Here is a 10,715-nt window from a genome sequence, read left to right on the forward strand (position 1 = left end):
GGACGAAATGCTGCAAACGATTCTGTCGATCTCGACGGAATTTCAACTAAGCCGCCTTATAACATTGTTAATTATAAAAAAAAATTTCTGGTTCTTTTTGTGATATTTTCACAATTATATCTTATTCTGGGTGTCACACAATCTTTTATTTTAATCACTAGGTTATCCTTCAAATAAGTTCTTATTTCATATTTGAAGTTGTAAAGCAAATTAAAAAGGTAACGGGGTGGCCGTGTGACAAGAAGATTGCTTCCCAACCAAATAGTTCCGGGTTCTATCCAACTACGTGGCATCTTGGCCGAGTATTCTTTGCTATAACATCGGGCTGACCAAAGTCTTGTGAGTGTATTTGGTAGACGGAAACTGAAAGAAACGAGTGTGAGTCTCTTTGTCTGTGCGTTTGCCCCCATCACCGCTTGACAACCGGTGTTAGTGTGTTTACGTGCGTAACTTAGCGGTTCGACAAAACAGGCCGATAGAATACGTATCAGGCTTTAATAAAAAATAATAAGTGCAGGGGATGATTAGCTCGGCTAAAATTCTTTATAATGTAGCCCCAGTATGTTCACAGTCTTATGGTTGAAACATGTAAAACTGAGATGTCAGAATCTTTTTAACCAAATTTATTCTATTTTTATATTTTTTATATTATATTTTTTAATTTTGTTAAGTTTTTCTTTCTTCATTTTTTCGTGGGGGGGGGGGTTGTCTTTGAAACGATTTCATTAGTCTTCGATAATTTACTAAAATACCGAAGTATTCTAAGCACTTGCTATCAACTGGAATCTCTTTTTGTTTTAAAAAAATAAAGATATATCTCTATTGACATCAATTCTTCTCCCTCATTAAATTAAACAACAGGGTATTTTTTCTTTTTTTTTTCAGTTGAATTATGAAACTTGAAACTCTGTAATCAAAGTCTGGCTTGGAATCACAATTCCCCAATCGATTATTGATTAAATATTTCAATGTCGCTTTATTCGTTCTGTACAATACCTGCTAAATTACAGCAGAAGCAAATAATAAGATCTGATGATGATGATGATGAAGATTTCAAATTTTGGCACAAGGCCAGCAATTTCGGGGATGAGAGCAAGTCGATTACACTGACCCCATTTCTCAACTGACATTTATTTTATCAACCCCGAAAGTCGATCTCGGCGGAATTTGAACTCAGAACGTAACGGACGAAATACCGCTTAGCATTTCGTCCAGCGCGCTAACGATTCTACCAGCTCGCCGCCTTAATGATGATAGTCATAATAATAATAATAATAATAATAATAATAATAACAACAACAACAACAACAACAACAACAACAACAACAACAACAACAACAACAACAACAACAACAACAACAACAACAACAACAATAATAATAATAATTATAATAATAATTACTTGTTGTAGCCCGATGTTAGAAATTTATCTTTTCCAACAGTCGAATCTGTTGTGTGTGCATGAATAATGATGATGATGGTGATGATGATGATGATGATGATGGTGATGACGATGATAATGATGATGATGATGATGATCTTTTCCACTCTAGGTACAAGACCTGAAATGTTTTTTGGGGGAGAGAGCTAGTCAATTAGATCGACCCAGTACACAACTGGTACTTAATTTATCGACCCCGATGGTGGTGGTGGTGGTGGTGGTGGTGGTGGTGCTACTGGTGCTGTTGGTATTGGTACTGGTGCTAGTGGCGGTGGTGGGGGGTGCTGGTGCTGGTGGTGCTGGTGTTGGTGCTGGTGGAGCTGGTGGTACTAGTGGTGGTGGTGGTGGCGGCGGCGGCAGTAGTGGTCGTAATAGTAGTAGTAGTAGTAGTAGTACATGTGAAAGTTGTTGCGATGAAGAAGTGATTAGTTGTATGTTTGGCGAGAAGCTGCGAAACAACAACTGCAAAAACTTCAATAACAACAACAACAACACAAGCAACAACTGAAAGAATTTTTGCTATTTCTTCGTATTTTTTTCCTGTTTTTGTTGTTGCTTTCTTTTTCTGTATATTCCTATTTTGTTTTTCTCTCCGTTTTCCATCGATTTTTCTGATTCTTCAAATCACCGTCTTTTACATTCTCTGGTGGTAAAAGAAAATCTTCAATGGCGGTTATTTAAGAGTTCTGAGATCGGAATAATCATGTAATACGAAGAGTTGTATTGGTATATGTAATTCTTTAATGTTATTTTGAAGCATGCTGTACAAGAACTGTATTCATATAGGCTCGAAAGAATACTTTACCAATTAGACTGCTATGATATATATCTTGTTGGCACGAGAAGTCTTCCAAATCAGAATTTTATTTCCTTATTTCCTTTCCAAACCCAAACTTTCCTTTTAATTTTATAGTGTAGGAAAGTATTCCAAGGCTGCGGATCTAATCTCTAACAGATTGCTTTATCTCAAGGTTACTTTAACAGGTTCCAGACACGTTCATGTCCTCTTTAACGTTGATGTTCCAACAAGTATGTTTTATAAACTTGTTATCAACATGGCGCAGGCGTGGCTGTGTAGTAAGAAGTTTGCTTCTCTTAAAAGGAAGAAAAGAAAAAAAAAATGGGAGACTGTCGGTGGAAGGTACTGTGCCGCCGACCGAACCCGCGACCCCTCCGGTGAGAAGTGTGCCACCGGAGAAAGAGAACCTGCCAGCGGGAACGATACCGCTGACAGAAGACTCTTCTTCTGAGGAGGAGGATATTATCCTCCTGTACATCAGGGGGAGGGAAGTGGAAAGGCTCCTGGATTGTGTATGCGGCCGGGAGAGATCCTTTTCTGCATGTACAACGGTAGCAAGGTGGCCCCCGCAGGTGGCCGCTGATGTGGTTACCCGCACCACCATTAACATGGTCAAGGCCACCTGCAATAAAATGAACCTTTTGTATTTTACTGATGATGCAGACTATAACATGGACTCTTGCCCGATGGCAGCACCAGGTTTACTAATGGAAAATTATTGATATTAAATCGTTTGAATTGTAACAAATTGAATTGTGAACCATAGTGAACAAAGGTTTTCGAGGGGTTGCCGATCGGTGGGCGTCGGTGCCCCTCTCATTTTTCATCTATGTCATTTTCTCATTTTTGTCATTAATGTGTTTGTTCAGCCCTAGCTTCTTGCTATTCTTTGTAATGCCTAAATGGCAAATATTATGAAATAAAGAAGTTTGCTTCCCAACCACTTGGTTCTGGGTTCAGTCTCACTGCATGGAACCTTGTTCAAGTGTCTTCTACTATAGCCTCGGGCCGACCAAAGCCTTTTGAGTGGATTTGGTAAACGGAAGCATCCTATATATATATTTATGCTTGTGTCTGTCCCCACCACCGCTTGACAACCGATGTTGGTGTCGCCGTGACGTAGCGGTTCGGCAAAAAAAAACAATGGAATAAGTACCAAGCTTTAAAAAAAAGTATTGGGGTCAATTCATTCGACTAAAAGTTCTCCAAAGCGGTGCCCCGGCATGGCCGCAGTCTAATGACTGAAACAAGTAAAATATAAAAAATAAAAGATATCTGGTATTCTTTTTTATTTACCGCAGATAAGGCGATGGAAATAAACTTAAGATCTACCAAAACCAAAGTGTGGAGGTGGGGAGATTCTTATCACATCATTTTGACAAGCATCTCGTTTACCGCAGTTTGGGAAGATAAATTCCAGTGCTTAGTCTTCTGAGCCAATTTCACTGCTTGATAAAGCAACATGATATCGTAAAACTAATTTGTTTCTATAGCTTGCATAAATATTTCTACAGACCAAGGGTTCATCACACTGCACAGCCCAGAAATTGAACCCACGATATTATAGCCATGAACCGAATACTTGAATTACAGTCCACACGTCCTCACTATTCAAATAAATAGATAGATAGATAGATAGATAGATAGATGTGCATACATATATGTGGGGATGTGAGTAAAATGAACAACACTTAATCTGCAGAGACATTATAATTGGCCGTCTTCTCTAACCGTCTCCATATTCTGTCCGTTACTTATATTGTAGATGGCAGTCAAGTTTGGTGAACTCGTAGCAGACGGTGAAATGATTCTGTGGACGCGGAGGTGAGCTGGGTAGTAAGAATATGGTAATGACAAACTAATGAGCTGAACTCAGAACTGGATTCATACTTGAACCCGAAATAACTGCTAAAAGTATAACAACAACAACAACAACAACAACAACAACAACAACAACAATAATAATAATAATAATAATAATAATAATAATAATAATAATAATAATAATAATAATAATAATAATAATAATAATATAGCGGTAGTCTGGCTATTCTGGTAACAAGATACATTTCTTGTGTAAACAGAAATTAGATGATTTAGCGAGAACTTGTAGAAAACAAAGAAAATAATTACAGTATTTTGTGCGTCACACATTCAGATATTGAGAAAATATATTTATGGCGAAGACGAGGAGGTTGGCGGTCGTCTGCAATCAGAAAATTGTTATAACGTAGCCACTGTTAGTTTATGAAAAACATATAGTAGTAGTGAATAAAACAATGTCAGTGAAATCGGTTGCAAACAAAACAAAATGAAGACTTATTTTTGTATTGTTATTTTGAAGGAAAAGTTTGCGGTAGAAGCCGCCAAAGTTATATATCTTGTTATTACTTCATATTATGTTTCTGCTGAGAGAATTTGATGTGCATCGACGAATAACTTCTTGGTCTCTGCTTTGAGCTATGGCTTTCTGATCGCTGACTCTAGACAGTGTCACGTGGCAATTTGTTGGGGCTGCCTGCTGGAGCCTAGCAGCAGGTATTTAAAGGGAAATTTGACAAGACAGTCAGTCGGCTGCTGACACTCATTGACGCTGCATCGAAGAGGCCAGGGAACAGAAGAAAGAAGACATGCACTCAACACCAGAGCTGAAGACCCCTCCGAAAGGAAGGGGCCTCGCCACGTCAAAACGGTAGAGGAGTAGGGGCCGAAACCGAAACTGGTTCCTCCTGATGATGTCTTGAGCTAACTGGATCCTATAAAGGAGCTGTTGTGGTAGCAGACCACGAAACATGGTTGAAATTCCCCGCTCTATAAGCCCAGAAATATTTTAACTATTTCCTTTCTACAGAATTTGTGCAACGACCAAGAAACATTGGTCATTCACACAAAAATAAGACTCAAACATATGTATCCGTTCGAAAGAACTAAACATCATAAAAATTCTTTACTTTCTAAAACGAATCATAATATCAAAATAAAAATTAATTATTATAATTTAATTTATGTGGTCACGTTATCGTAATTTCGAAATTTGAAAAGAAAATGTCTTTTGTTTCTTTTCTATAAGGAAAATGTCTTTATATTTTAATTTCATTTTTGATCTTTCATCTCGAAATTTTGTAAATATTTCTCAACAAATTTCTTTTTCGTTAATGTTTGCTATTATGGTTTGGGCGTTAATTAGATAATGTTAATTAGATAATGTAACGTATTTATTTAATTTAGGTTGGTTGGATTCTACAAACGGAAATAAATAATTTTCAGCTCTCTGAAAGAAAAAGATTCTTTCTTTTCTGGATGAAAGGATTTTTTTTTTGTCTGTTGTTTTTTGTTCTTTTTAGTCAAGTGAGAAGAGCAGCCCAGAGTCCCGTGATAGGGAAATTATACTGAAACTGAACGCTTGACCTGAACGCCAATGATTTGAATGTTTCACTTTGCTGATGAAGCGAAGAACAAAGACGAAACATTATTATCGATATATTTATCTGTATACACGCATACACACACACACACACACACACACACACACACACATATATATATATATATACACACACATTTATGTTTGGAGGTGGGTTGTGTGTGTGTGTATTTAAAAATGAAATGAATACAAATAAGAAAGTCATTAAATTTACTAATCACCACATGATGAGCGATAGGGTAAGAAAGAAAGAAAGAAAGAAAGATTTGGTTACAGTGGAATGAAAATGTTCTGCTATAAGAGAAGGCTGACCAAAAATAACCTCCAGAAGTATGAATCAGACCATTAATTCTTTATGATCGAATAATTTCACAAATGTGTGCGCGAATGCATGTATGTATGTGTATATGTACATATTAGTGTTTGTATGTATGTATGTATGTATGTATGTATGTATGTATGTATGTATGCATGTATGTGTGTGTGTGTATACATTTATATGTAGTCAAACTATAGTGAGACGACTGAAAGTCAATTAACAGAACACCTCTCGTCAGCCATGGAAACAAGAATCAGTGTAGTTTCGGCATATTCATGTCCGAAAACTAAATTCCATACAATAAGTGAAAACAAGTGGATAATATGAATCCTCAGTAGAATAGCTACAAATGACAGCCAGCTGCGCACGAATTTCCGATTAACAATCCAATCATAGCATGCACCAGCCAGAATATACATACATACATATATATATATATATACATATATATGGCGCGATCAGGCTCAAACTTCGCTTACGTGACCACAATAGTACCAACTATAAGCACGCATGCGAAGAAGGCAGTGTGACAATCATAAAGATATGTTATGGCGAAAGTGCAGGTAATTTTTTTTACTTCCCCTCGTATATGTATGTATGTATGTATGTATGTATGTATGTATACATATACATATATGCAGAGCTGGGCGTAAGTCCGTTAATCGTTAATTAACGAAGTTAAGATTTTTGTTAACGATTTAACTGTTAAGTTAACTTTAGAAATCATTATCGGACTAATTAACTTCCGTTAACTCGAGTCCGTTAACCCAAAACTCGTCTACTACAGCCCCTTGGCCGACGCAGTTTTGGCCCCTTGGTCGACGCAGTTTTGGCAGGTATCGACAAAAGACCTGCGACCCTCCTGGACGACGAGGAATGCCAACTGGCTGCTGCTTTCCACCCCAGGTTTCGCCTCATCTGGTTGGATAGGTATGATAGCACCAAGTTCACCAAGGTGAGGAGAAGCATGAGGCAGCAGTCTGAGGAAGTGAGCAGCAACAGTGGGAGCGGCAACAACGAAGAGGTGGAGGATGACATTTTCAGTGGTGTCACCCAACAAAAAGAGAGCAGAAGCTATTGATTACTGAAGGACAAGGCCCTGAATTTAGTAAAAACCTGATTGGAGACCAATTCCAAAAATCTACTGACAGATGCTGCCTTCTTGAGTGAGCAAGTGTTGATGGACTTGTTCATCAAGTTCAACACAGCCATCCTTTCCAATGCTACAATTGAACGTTTATTTTCCATGGGCAAGGACTTCTTGAGTGCCAAGAGATCGTCCTTCTCTGATGAAAATTTTAGTATGTTAATCTTCATGACAGGCAACATGAATCTCATCAACAAAATGGAGAAGAAGAAGAGGAAAAATTAAATTGTGGAAATATCGTGTTTTTCATTTTTTTTTTTTTTGCGGCCACCTGATCAATAAACTTTTTTTAGTTTAACACTAATACTGTGTTTCATTTGAGGTTTTTTACCCTTTTCTGGCTCTAAAAGCCTTTAAATACCTAAAATAAAAAGGCCAAAACTATGAAATCAGCCTTTTTTGAGGCCCTTTGAAATATCAACATTTTTTTTTTAATCAGCATTTTTTAACTCTAAGCAAAAAAAAAAGACTATGTTTTTAGGTGTTTTTTTTTTCTTACACACACATAACACGGCCTCGCTCGGTTGAGACTATACGTGTGTTACTTTGACATCGTTCCATAAAATTTGTTTATGGGGAGAAAATTATTGAAAAATATCAATTGATGTGTGAGTGAGAAAGAAACGAGGAGGGAGGTTTGGGAATGTGCTAGAAACAACAGCCAGATGTCCTTTAACTCACACATTTTTCTCTGAAATTATTAACGATTTTTTTTTGATTTTTTTACCGAAAATGTTTCTCTCGCGGGTTTTAAGTGCGTAGTGAAAAAAAGGTCATAATCGTTTCGGACTGAAAAGTTACTTCCTGTCATTCTGAAGACTGGCGAAAAACATTGGAAAAAATCCCCGTCAAAACGGAGAAATTCTAACTTATGTGGGCCGTCTGATCCGAAACTCTGTTTTCCAGAAACTCCTCCCCCACTTCCAAAAGTTTTGCCTGCAAATATCTTTATAATCGTTTGAAAGGTATTTGTATAAAATTTCTTTTAAAAATATCTATTTTCCAGAAAGTTATGAGGGGGAAAATATCGGGTCCTGTGAATTTTCCGAAACTCTTCTCCCAACCCTCCGGAAAAAAAATTTCCTACAAATCTTTACATATACTCAGTCTACAGGATATAAGCGATTATTTGGTCAAAGTTTCGTTACAAAGTATCCATTTTCCTGGAATCTATCGTAAAATCTCCAGCTGTAAACCTCATTTCGAAACTGTCATAATACATCCTCATTATTTTGATCACTTTGTCTGGAATGTGGAAGTGGTTCATGGCTCTCATCAGCAATTCGTGTGGCACTGAGCCATATGCATTAGCTAGATCAAGCCACGTTCAGACTTCTCTTGTTCTGTTTGGCATCCTGGATCGCTTTCCAAATCGAAAAACAGTGTTCAACGCATCCAGGGATCCCGGGGACTCCGGCCTTTTGAACAGACTCATCAACATACCCGTTATTCTGTAAATACGTCACTGTTCTCCTCGAAAGAATTCTCATAAAGATCTTGCCTTCCACATTCAATAAGGATATTGACCTAAACTGTTTTATAGTTTCTGCATTGGCTTCCTTCGGCAGGTACATACCTTATGCCTTACACCAATCCTCTACTAGAGTCTCTTCGCGCCACACCTGTCGGAGTAAGACAAAGAGTTTCTTTCGCAAACGACTGCAATATTTATAAACTTTATATGAGACGCCATCACCTCCTGGGGTACTCTTTGCTCCTGCTCTTCTTACGAAACCATTCACCTCTCTCAGTGTTAACTGGGTTTGATTGATTCTCGACTCACCCCTCTCCGTCAATCGTGGGGTTGTCATTCTCATTCGTATCTATTACATCGTATTACAAAGGCGAGGATTGTAAGTCCGCAGCCTCCGCCAGTCTTTCCTGGCGTCAATAGTCTTTCCTATTGTCCGCTCGTCTTTCCGGGCAGGCTTCTTGTCTTTCCAAGATGCCTAGCCGTCTTTCCGGGCAATCTTCTTGTCTTTCCAAGATGCCTAGCCGTCTTTCCGGTCTGTCAGTGGTTACCTACCACAAGGTCTTCGATGTCTTGCAAACAACTTGCACATGCAAGTGCTACCAGTCGAGAACTCCGCATACCGGAAGCCAGCAAGTGTATGGGGTCATCAGGAGAGAATGCGCGCCGTTTCGGGGCCTACCTCTCGACGGCATCAATGCGCACCGCTCACCCCCTCACTGATATGAGGCCCCACTTACTAGATCAACTGGTTATTAAAAACAAAGCTCAATATTTCTCTAGCCATCGCTCATCGTCTCTTTTTAACCAAATCCAGTGGCTAGCCTTCTCCACTGTAGTTTGGATATCGGTAATGGTGGTATTTACCTTTCGATGAGTTCGGCCTAACGATAACAGCAGTCGTTTCACACTGTGTTCAACAAACCCCCTACATCCGACTTTTAAGAGTTTACTTATTCTATAGTTTTAAAACATTTATTTCAATAAACTGTTTCAATAAAAAAATATAGTGAATTCATTATTATTTGGATCCTAGTGTCTTAGTTTAAAGATGGAGGAAAATAACGAAATTAGTTAATTAACCCCAGCAACTATTTTTTTTAAACTAATTTTATCAAGACGCAAAACTAGTGTAAGGGAAACAACTTTAGACCATACAAACAGCATTGATTAGAAGGGAGGTAACTTCAATTTTTGCGACAATATTAATGTAAAATAGATCAAAGCGGATTGTTATCCAACATTAATAACTAGCTACCCCGTGCCGTCAAAAATGACGGCTAATTGTAGTATTTTATATATAAACAAGGTACAAAATAAGGTACGTAATAATTACAAATATATTCACATACTTCCCTTGTACATGCACACATATACTCTAACAGAGTTGAAATGTTGTTTGATTTTTCTTTTCAGCGTTGAACGTTCACCATCCCCTTCCCATTGCACATACACACACACACACATTCACATGACTCCCTTTTACATACACACACATATACTCACACAGAGTTAAAACGCTGCTTTCTTTTTTTTTCACCCCTTCCTTCGTTATTCATCTATCACCCCTTCCTTTCTCATTCATATTTTGTGACGGAGAAAAAGCAGAAGATACACGACGCGCTCTTTGCCACTTCCTTTCTCTCGTTGCTATTACTTTCTCTCTCTCTCTCTCTCTCTCTCTGTCAGGGCTATTACTCTCACTACTCCTTCACTGAATAACTATTTTCTCTCCTCTCTCTTCACTTATACTACTCTTTCTCCCACTCCCTGATTTTGGACAACTATATATATATACCGCTGGACTGGCTCCTGTGCAGGTGGCACGTTAAACATACCATTTCAAGCGTGGCCGTTGCTAGTACCTCCTGACTGGCCTTCGTGCCGGTGGCACGTAAAAGCACCCACTACACTCTCTGAGTGGTTGGCGTTAGGAAGGGCATCCAGCTGTAGAAACTCTGCCAAATCAGATTGGAGCCTGGTGTAGCCATCTGGTTTCACCAGTCCTTAGTCAAATCGTCCAACCCATGCTAGCATGGAAAGCGGACGTTAAACGATGAAGATGATGATGATATATATATATATTAAAACGTAAAATGAAAACAGAACACAAA

Source organism: Octopus bimaculoides, chromosome 15 (assembly GCF_046866305.1).
Source record: "Octopus bimaculoides isolate indiv1 chromosome 15, ASM4686630v1, whole genome shotgun sequence".
Lineage (NCBI taxonomy): Eukaryota > Metazoa > Mollusca > Cephalopoda > Octopoda > Octopodidae > Octopus > Octopus bimaculoides.